The sequence below is a fragment of the Marmota flaviventris genome, chromosome 1, assembly GCF_047511675.1.
Source record: "Marmota flaviventris isolate mMarFla1 chromosome 1, mMarFla1.hap1, whole genome shotgun sequence".
NCBI lineage: Eukaryota > Metazoa > Chordata > Mammalia > Rodentia > Sciuridae > Marmota > Marmota flaviventris.
In genome coordinates this window covers 167,616,006-167,627,441 of record NC_092498.1, presented here as the reverse complement: position 1 = coordinate 167,627,441, position 11,436 = coordinate 167,616,006, and positions in this window count along the sequence as shown.

Below are 11,436 nucleotides of genomic sequence, written 5' to 3'. Positions count from 1 at the left end.
AAGGTGGCCACTGGAAATACTTACAGAATAAGCCCAGAGCATGTGTATCATCATTTGTAAAGTGGGTTATCCCCATCAAGTTAATGAATTGAGCCATATTTTCCTTCCAATAACAAAAGTTTCACTGAAATCTCACTTTATTCCATACCAGTCAAAACTGATAAGAGTAGTCGATTTGGAATCATCAAAGACTCATGCAGGCAGAAAGGAATAAAAATGTGCTCCAGGTATTTGAAGGAGTGAGCCTCTGCAAAATGAGACAAGAGAGATCATTAGCAGAGCATTTTCTCCCCTCTGCCTATTTTCTATGTGCATGCCCTTGGAATTGTTAGCTTGAAGTGCAGATTCTTCCTGGCTCACCTAGAAGTTTTCTCTCTTCCCAGTCTATGACTTTAGATCATACAACTTCACCTCCTGTCAAAAGGGTAGAGCTGAAAGAGTAAAGGGTATTGAAGAGTGACCTTGAGCTCAAAGGTGAGTAATTGGATTCCAGATTTCGTACAATCCAAAGAATAGTTTATGTTCATCTTTCCTCTGTCTCAACATCAAAGAAATTGCAAAATGACCCCTAAACCTTTTTATGTGCTACAGATTATCTCTAAAGAAAAGAACACACAAGCAGGGCTTCTTTGTAAACCAGTCTCCCCTCATCCTCCCAAACTGCCCTGGTAGGTATGATAAAATGTAGCAGATCTAGGTAAAATGGATACCATGTTTGCAGCAAGGAGCAAGAACTTTTTTTTTTTCTTGTTCTAGCTAATACTTTGGAAAAATCTGATGTCAATTTGGACATAGGTATTAAATCAGTCCACACAAATCCAGCCAGCTGCAGCCATAGACATCTCCTTTAAAAGCTGGTTATTTTATGCTGAAGAATATAACTAGATTTGAGCACCTGGTGGAGGCAGCCAATTGGTTTGTGCATTTGATTAGAATTTCAGAAGATAATTGTTTCATTCCCAGGTCTGTCTCTGGCTCACTATTTGACCTTGGACTAATTGCTTAATCTCTCTTGGCTTCAGATTTTCTATTTTGAAAGTGAAAATAATAATAACTTCCAACTACCTATCTCGTCTGGGTATTGAGTGGATTAATGGGGTCATGTTTGTAAAGCCCTGGAAAATTCTCAAGAGAGAAAGCATTCTACCACTTTGGCAATTCCAGTAATATTTTAGGGCCATAGATGGGTAGGTCTGCATTAAATGGAGTCATTATCTCAGAGGGATGTTCTCCCCTTCCTTACAGCTAAGGACACTTTATTTTCATTTCTATGAAATCTCCCATCTGGTTGTTGGTAGAACAATCTGGAACTCCCAAGGTGAACCAAATATTCTCTTCTAAGCAATACCTGGAGCTCTGAGGAAAGAACTACAGTTTCATGGCCACAGGGGATTACTCAGAGCATTTCAGCTTTAGCAACACATCAGCTGCTTTTCTGAGTCAAACAGGTTTGGTTGGAACCCTGTCTCTGTCACTTCCTTTCTGGGCGACCCTGAGCACATCACTTGACTTTCCTACACCATGTCTAGACATGGCAGGCTGCCAGGAAGTATTGCCCATGGTAACATAATAGCTCTGGCATCTACTCAGCTCAGTTCATGAAGAATTATAATGCATACTGGGTTCTTAGTCAACCAAAGGCCAACTCATCAGAGCTTGTGTTTAACCAGAACATGGCCATCCACAGCCAGACATTGACGATAGCATAGCCTCGTTTTTGTGAGCACTCTAGATTTAGGAAAATGACAGATCAAAAGGAAACAACTTTGTGTCAGTGATATATGCAAATTCCCATAGTACATTTTTCTGTCATAACTGATTTAGTCCAGTCTCCTGAGCTCAGGCGCAACATTGCTGGGAAGCTTTGGAGTAGGTGACATTTACTGAGAACACCAAACATGATGCTAACCACTGCTAATAGACCTTCTCATGTCCTCTCTCCACAGCCCAGGAGGTGGGTGCTGTTAAACCCCTTTTACAACAGGGAAAGCTTTCCTGAGGTAGTAAGCTGACCAGTGTCACTCCACCATTCAGTACAGACTCACCCCAACTCCAGCCCTGCATGTAGTTTTAAATTTGTTAGGAGACATATTCTTTGAAAAGTGAAAAGAAGCAGGAGAAATTAATTTCAACACTATATCTCCTTTAATGCATCCAAAATGTTATTGTAGTCAATATGGATATTGTGAATGAGGTATTTTACAATTTTTTGTGCTATCTTTGGAACCCAGTTTTAATATTTTACACTTCAGGCTCATCTTACCTGGAGCTTGTCATGGAGTTCAAGGCCTCAGCTCCTCATGTGGCATGTGGCCATAACTGCTAGGCTGTCTTTGAAATCCGCACCAACTAGGTTTACCAGGGTATATTTACTGAGAAAGAAACTCACAGATTTTCCATGGTCAGCAAAAGTGATGAGAGGAGATGTTGGAGGTGTCTAAGAGTTTAACATGTTAACTTTTACATTTTTTGATTTGCGAAACAATTCGCCCTCAAAGAAGAGCTCTTTTTCTGGAACATTCTGCTGCCTGAGTTTTTACTTTGTCATATATTCTATAAGTTTGTGCAAATAACAAATTAATAAACAAATAGATTCACTACTGTGAGGGAGGAAGATCTCTGAGGCAGGGAAGATACATATATTTAATCTAATTCTTGCCTGCTTCTGTAGCCCCACTTGGCACGTAGGGGGCTTGTGGTAAATTGTGGTTTTTTTTTTTTTTTTTGTGTGTGTGTGTGTGTATATTTGTGAGACTGAGGATTGAACCCAGAGCTTCACAAATGCCACGCAAGTGCTCTACCACTGAGTCAAATCCTCAGCTCTTACAAAAAGCATTTGTGTGTGTGTGTGTGTGTGTGTAATAGATTTTTAGAGCCATGTGGATAAACTAAACATGAATATTTTAAATTTTATTTCTCATTGGCATAGGGCAACTTCTTTCTCCTGTCTGAGAATTTGGATCATAAGGCCCAAAGACAACCCTTAATGGATTTCGTTTACTTAAGCCATTTAATTTATGATTCCAAATGAAATAGCATCAGAAAAACTACAGAGACCAAGCATCTCCATGGAAAAGATGGTTGCTGACATTACCACCACCAATAGTCTCAATATGTCAAAGCCAGATGTCCTGTAGATGTGGTTGCAGGTCACACAGCTGCATCATCTGTCACTCAGCTTCAGGGGCTCCCAGGACAAGCCCCTCCCATTGTCTTCCTGACTCAGATCTAAGCAGCACATCCTCACAGGCTCCCAGGACCCTGCATGCCTCACATACGGAGTCACCCCCCACTCGGCAGAGTTCCTACCTTGGCGTGCACTGCCTCCAGTCTCTTTCTGGCCTGGCAAGATGTTCTGCCCCAAGGAATCTACAGATGGTCTGAGGTCAAATCTCCTTTAGTCTCTGTGGTGCTGGTCCAAACCCCAACAGGGAACAGGTATTTGCCATTTAACCCTAAATCTTACTCTGCCTTTTTGAACTAAATATTAATTTCTATAAAACAAACAACCTTTGTGGTATTCTCAGAACTCTTTCAATTTCAGGTGACAACATCCAGCACAAACTGAGATCATGAAAAAACAAAGTAAAAAAGAAAGGGAGGAAGTAAGGGAGGGAAGGAAGGAGGGAAGGAAAGAGGAGCAACTTGAGAATCAAGTCCTTATCTTGGGTGACACTGTTCAAAGGTATGGATATTTTTTTTCTCCTTTTTTTGGGGGGGGGCAGGGGGATGTGGTATACTGAGGATTAAATCCAGGGGTGCTTAATCTCTGAGCCACATCCTCAGCTCTTTTATTTTTTATTTTGAGACAGGGCCTTGTTAAACTGCTTAGGGCCTTGCTAAGTTGCCAAGGCTGGCCTGGAACTTGAGATCCTCCTGCCTCAGCCTCCCCAGCCACTGAGATTACAGGAATGCTCCATGTCACCCAGTTGGATATGGTTTTATGGCCCAGATGAAAACCCTTCATCATGAACAGAGACAGATGCCATGAAAGGATGACAACCAGAACCAAACTGAAGAATGTTTGTGACTCCATGACTGGGTTCAAAACAGAACAGAACAAAGAAACGATCTGATTTGGGCCTCAGGAATGGTTTACCAGGTGTGTGCAACCTGTGAATGATTACAATTCACAAACATTTAATGGCCTGTCGGCTCATCATCTGAACCAAGGTGCTTAACCACTGAACCACATCCCCAGCCCCTTTTTTATATTTTATTTAGAGACAGGGTCTCTCTGAGTTGTTTTGGGCCCTGCTAAATTGCTGAGGCTGGCTTTGAACTTGGGATCCTCCTGCCTCAGCCTCCCAAGCTGCTGGGATTACAGATGAGCACCGCCGCACCAGCTTCCACTCATCTTGAGGGAGAATTGTCTTGGTGTTTTCTGCTGTCTGTCTCTAATTCCTTTCTCAATCCTTTTCCTCCATCCTGCTCACTCCACTTGCTTCTTGCCCTCCTTCCCTCTGCTTTCTCCATATCTTTCTCCTCCTCTTCTTCTGCTTTTGCCCCCAGGCATTCTGATTCCTGAATGGAAGGTCTCATTTAAATTCTGCCTCTGTGACCTTGGGGCAAGTTGCTTCCTCGTTCTCCCAGCTTGCTTTCTTCATCTGTAACACTGCAATGACAACCTCCTTACTAACATTCAGGTCAGGTTCAGTGATACTTTGTATGTCAAATGCTCAGCACAGACCAGAGTAAGTACTTTTCAAAGGAGGTGAGGGACAATTCCATTTTCTGTGAAGTAGTCAAGATTGTAAAAAAGAGACTATTTGGATTACGAGTTCTCTCTCTTTGAACCCAGGCTTCTCTAACAGAGTCCAAAGCACCTCTGTTCTCTGCCCCTTCTGTTGGATGCATAGCAGTAAAACAGCCCCATAGAGTGTTTATCTTCAATGGGTGACAGACCCACTCTCTTGCTGGGAACTCTTTGGACAAATTTCTGGGGTTAACCAGCCAGTCCAAGGTGGGTGGGTGGGGGGTGTTCCTAATGTTGAACTTGGGCTGTAAACCCTTTAAAACCTGTTCCAGAACTAGGGAGCGAAGACCTGCAGCCTAGCGACCTTACCCAAGCAACACTAACACCCAGAATACCTTCACATACATCTTGGGGACTCTCTTTCTCATCCACGCATTTGAGACTTTCTTGAGTCTGTTGAGGTCTGGCATTTAGTAAGTGCTCAATAATTATCTGTTGACTAAAATGGGCAAACCAACATGGTCTGCCATATACAATACGAAAAAATGAACAGGTAGGTTTGCCATGATGCTTGTTAAATGAATAGTTGAATGCACACTGCATGGTGGTCCATAAGTACATGTCAACTGAGCAAACACTCAGTGAATGATTGAATGGCATATGGGTCATCCCTGTTACCATTACTTTCTATATGTTTTAAACTGCCAGTTGATTTCTTTTTCTTTTTCTTTCTTTTGTACCTATAATTTGGTCCCAACAAACTAAATTTATGCTTTGCTCTTACATTCTGTTGGTGCATTTTGAAATAGATATGATGTCCTATGGATTGAATTTCATTTTCAAACAGCCAAGAGATATTTTCAAACTTTCCTGAATTGAGCGTGTGCAGGACAAGGGAGGGATGGCGCTTGCGTACCAGCTAATCTCTGTTATGACAGATCCGCATGACTGAGGAGCAAGGGCTACGGAGGGGGAGGACCATGCCCCTTGGAGGAGCAGAAGAGGGTTGTCCACAGATGAAGCATGAGTGTGGCCATCGTGTTCCTGTATATACTTGGTAGATATATGTACCCGCCGGAATAGGTAAATCTAATCCTTGGCCATTATTCATTTCACTTTCCTGAATTCTGTGGTATTTCCAAAGAGTGACTGCTTTTCTTCTGGGTTAAGTAGAAATCTTTGCTTAAGTCAAAACCACTTACTTTAAATACATTTAGTGACATCGGGGATCTTTTTGCCCTCGGAGTGCTTCTCATGTTTTTAAAACTCAATGAATTGTCACTTGACCTTAAGGAACATTTAGAGATCAATGCATGGGGGATTAAACTGAGCAGAGAAACGAAGCTTTTATCCAAAAATCACCGGTTTATGGAGATGTATTTGGGAAGTCATAACAGAGTCACATCATTTGGCATTGATATTTATAATTGCAAAGTATACAAAATAAAAAGGAGTTGGGATTAAATTCTGTTATTTAGAATTGAGTTTCCTTTTAAGAAGGTTGGGGATATTTGCATAGGAGAAAAAATTATACTAGGCTAACTTAAGTTAAAATTCAATAAGGGGAAACTACTCTGATGTCAGAACATCCTAGAAAAGTTTTAAAAACAAATGCAGTCGGCTTCCTGGTTAATTTGTGTACAGCTTAGTTTCAGGAAAACCAAGTGACTGACCAAAGGGCTAAACTTTGTCCTTTTCATTTAGAAACATTGCTGCCATGTGACACTCTTACTTAAAATGTTTCTCCATCATTGCTAAAAATAAGAAAGTAAATGTCATTTTATTGGTGGGGATTTAAATATTTGTTGGTGGGATTGTAAATTAGCATGGACAATATGGAAAACAGTTGGAAGGTTCATCAAAAAGCTAAAGATAATTACAATCCAATAATTCCTCTTCTAGATAGAATGGAAATTAGTAACCCGAGGCAATGAAATCAGTATATTGAAGAGATATCTGAACCCCCATCTTTATTGGAGCAAAAATAGACAAGATGTCGGTTCTCATCAATGGATGAATTAATAAAGAAAGTGTAGAGTGTGTACACAATGGAGTACCAGTTGACTTTTAAAAAGAAGAAAATCTTGTCATTTGTGAAAACATGGATGAAACTAGACGGCATTATGAAATAAGCCAGGAGCAGAAAGATGATCACATTTATATGTGGAATTTTATAGAAGTTGGATTTATAGAGGCAGAGTACACATGATACTTATCAGGTTTGAAGGGAGATGGTTCTGGGGAGATATTGATCAAAGGATAGAAGATTTCAGTTATACAAAAGAAATGAGTTCAAGTATCTAGCACAGTGTGCATTCTTGGAATCCCAGCAAATCTGGAGGCTGAGGTACAAGGATCACAAGTTCAAGGCTAGCTTCAGCAACCTAGTGAGGTCCTGTCTTGAATTTTTTGGGGGAGGGTATCAGATAGAACTTGGGGGCACTAAACAACTGAGCCACATTCTCTGCCCTATTCTTTGTATTTATTTAGAGACAGGGTCTCACTGAGTTGCTTAGCACCTTGCTTTTGCTGAGGCTGGCTTTGAACTCATGAGCCATGGGATTAGAGGTGTGCACCATTGTGCCTGACTTGAAATTTTAAAAAGGTCTGGGAATATAGCTCAGTGGTCAATGCCCCTGAGTTCAATGTTCCAAAAAAGTTCCAAAGATCCACCATTCAATATGGCGATTGTACTTAATAACAAGGTATCATATACTTGAGAATTTCCAAGAAAACAGATTTTAAAAGTTCTGGTGGGGGTTGGAGGTGTAGCTCAGTGGTAGAGTGCTTGTCTACCATGTTCAGGGCCCTGGGTCTAATACCCAGCAAAGCACAGAAAAAGAAACAAAGTTCTCATCACACACACACACACACACACACACACACACTCACACACACACAAAGTGAGGTAATGGATATGTTAACTAGTTTGATTTAGCCTTTCCATAATGTATATGTATATGAAAACATTATATCATACACCGTAGATATGTGCAATTTCTGTCAATTAAAAATAAATAATTCATTTGTAATTTTTTTTTTTTTAAAAGCTATGTTACATGTCTGAAATTTACAAGGAGAGATGCTCATGTTCCTAAGCAGTCATGACATGCCATAAGCTTTCCTTTCCCAGGCAAATCCTGGTTTGACCCTTGTCTAAATGTGTCCCCAGGTAGCTTCCTAAGTGGTCATGAAAGGACTGCTTCTTCTCTGGAAGGCATAGATTTGATCCCTATTAGAATCTAGCGAGAACCAAATCTGAGCATTAGCTCGGCTCTCCGGTGAGCTCTTAGGCTTCTGCCAGTTAATTTCCCAGCTGACTTCAGTCCAAATCATGAAAAAAACACCTCTCTAGATTTCCCTTCCAGAGCGTGGAACTCAGTTAAACGGTCTAACAACTTGATATTACATACCCAGGAAAATGACTGTGTACTGGGTTGTTTGAGAATAAAAACAATTATTTAGAAGAACTCAGCTGGACATCCAAAGCCCGAGTACATAGATTTAGACACAGAATATGGATGATTGCAATAATAACAACAAAAACATAAAATAAAATCAAACTCCCGGTCATTTTTCCTGCTTCTCTAAGAAAATCAGCTTCTCCCTGGGTAAAAGGACTTGTGTTCCCTAGGAAGGGCCAGTCTCTGTTCTCCTGAATCCAGCCTGTGGACTGCCAACTACACACAGAAGATGTGGAGCTCACAGTCTTGAGCTGCCTCATGGGACCGACCATTCCAGCTGCCTTTCATAAGAAAATGCCAGTTTGAAGAATTCCACTTCATGAAAAGGCAGAACACATGGAATACTGCCTTTCTTCAGAGGAAAATGATTTCTCTTATCAGACTCTCTCCACTTAAGGCCAACCCTGTGTGGGAGGGGCCAAGGGGAAAAGCAAGGGCACTTTGGGGGAACCACGGAGACACCTTCTAAGAAATCTGCTTTGTCTTTCTTTATAGGTAAAGTCTAGTGGTTAAGTCCCTGGTATTTAGAGTCAGATTTCAAACTTTGGCTTAGCAGTAATGTAGCCATGGATAAGATCACTGCTTCATTCTTTTTTTTTTTTTTTTTTTTTTTTTGAGAACATTCTCGGTGCCAGTCACTGGTAGTCACAACTTTGAACAAGACAGAAGAGATGCCCACCCTTCTAATGAGGGGGAACAAAATTACATGCACGTAAATGAAATAAGATCACTTTAGGTCATGATGAAAGTTGGACATTTTAATAGTCAGCAGGTAGCGGATCATGGGGAGAGGAGCAGGGGTGGCTTTAGATTGATGTGTACAGGCAGGAGGTGACCCAAAGGGACTGAGGGTACCCGGGGTGGGAACAGTGTTTCAGGCACAGGGAAGAGCAGATATAATGGATGTAACCTGATGAAACCCGCAGGCTGGGTAAACATGTTTAGACGTGTTTGGATAAGCTCTGGGGGTGTCCCTGAAGGACATTAAGCAGGGAAATGGCTTGGCCTGAGCTGCACCCAGGAGAGAGAGCCCTCATATCTTCATTTGGAGAAGCCCCAGTCCAAGTTCCTTTCAGGGGACAGGGAATTCCAAGGACACTGCCCATTATAAGGTAAGAATTCAGGGTGAACTACCAAATATGGATGCTGCCCCCACCCCTGCAGATGGACACAATATCTTTATTTTATTTGTTTATTTATTTATTTTTATGTGGTGCTGAGAATCAAAACCAGTGCCTCACACATGCTAGGCAAGTGCTCTACCAGTGAGCCACCCACCCCAGAAGGACGTCGCCATCTTGATGGTAGAGGTAGGGCTAGGGCAGGGGAGTCCTGGTTTCAAAGTAAGCCAATTAATGAAAAAAGACCAAATCTTTTGACAACTCTGTCAAATTGGACTTGAGCCAGGTGTTCCCAGGGTTTGTATGGTTAGTGCTGAGTGAATCAGAAGCTGCCAAGATTCTAGCTCCTGCCCCACTAAAACAGCTTGGAGTTATCGGGATTATGACCTTTGAAACTTCACTTTTCTCCATATAATGCAGACAATAATAAGATTTACCTTGGGGGTGGCGATGAATACCTGAAATCCAAGCAGCTCAGGAGGCTGAGGCAGGAGGATTGCTAGTTCAAAGCCAGCCTCAGTAACTTAGCCAGGCTCTAAGCAACTCAGACTCTGTCTCTAAATAAAATACAAAAAAAAAAAAAAAAATCTACCTCATGAATGAGTGAGAAACCAGGCAACGAATATAAAGCATTAGGCAGGGCTAGTGTCTGGCACATACAAAGAGCTCTATAAACATCGCCTGCAATTATTATTATTCAGCCCTCTTATTGCAACACATACCAGCCTTGCTCTTATTGTATGCCATCCTGCAGCCAGGATGGGTAATCACATAACTGCTTGTCACATCTCTTTCCTCTTCAGGTACCCCCCTATCTTCCTCAGACTCCTCAATTATCTCTGGATTTCACCCAGAGACTCGTACACAGACATGTCCAGTGCTGAAATAATCACAGTGACCACCCATTCTCAGAGCTATCACCCAAGGCAGAGGCTGCACCAAGGTCTTCTGTACATTCCCAATTGCTAGAACCAGCTAATGTTTGCTTCTTCTCTCCATTTTCCAGGGAAGGAAACGGAAGCTCGACAGGCTAAGTCAGCTCGATCCACAAGAAGCAGAGCCGTGATTCAAACTCACGTCCACCTAACCCCCATGTCCTTTACAAAACAAGCAAAATCCAAACAAACCAAAACGAAATCAAAGCATCCACTCAGGCCCCACCAAAAAAGCATCACTGAAATCTCAAAACAAAGAGGGCTTCAGAGTTAGATCAAGCCCAGCCCAAGGAGAGCTCAAGATTCTGAAGGAGCCTCCTTGAGTCTGTCCAGAGTCCAAAACTGTCCTGCAACTTCAAGGGAGCCTTTGTCCCCCATAGGCCAGTGGCCAGTGGCAGTGTAATGTGATGGGATTACTTTGACTGTGGCCATGTGGTGGTGAGGAAGCCCCCCGACCCTTTCCGGCCCCTTTGTCCTGTTTAATGCTCCATCTGTGGGGCCCCTCTCACACAGCCCTGCTGGTCTTGACTCTGAGGTGAAGGAGTAAACATCTTGGGGCTCTTTATTAGTTTATTTCAGAAGATGGAGCCTGTTTGTCCCTGGGGCCCGTCCCTCTTTTATGGCCTCGAGCCTTTCTTGACAAATTCTAGTGACTGGAGAGAAAACCGCTTTCTACAGCAGATCATTAAAACACCACCATAAACCAGGGTCATAAAACATTATTTGCTGGGCATAAAAAGGGGGTAGATTTTCCCAGAATGACAACCCAGGCCGGGCTTTCTCCCGCTGGGAAAGGCGACACAGGGATGCAATCGTTCATAAATTCCTTATCTTGCGCCTCTCTTTGTAAAATAACCCCGTTGGGACAGCAGCCAAAAAATATTGATTTATTAGTTCCACAGGCTCAAAATCATTTTTAATGAGAGAAGAACGGCGATGCCTTGCCAGTGTGTTTTCAGATGACTCAATCCAAGAGCACACACCCAACTGCACACAGGGTTCGCAAGGGGAGACATGCCACATATTGGAGGGCTGTTGGTCACAAACCCTCAACAGAGAGGCATCAATTTCTCTCCTTCCAACTGTCTGCTCATTTCCCAGCCAAACCAGGCAACATCTCCGATGGGACTGATGTGTTCTTATAAATGAGCCTGGCTCTTCAGGGCAGCCCCTACCACCCATGCCCACTGAAGGCTCAAGGAAATTTTCAGTTGGTCCTC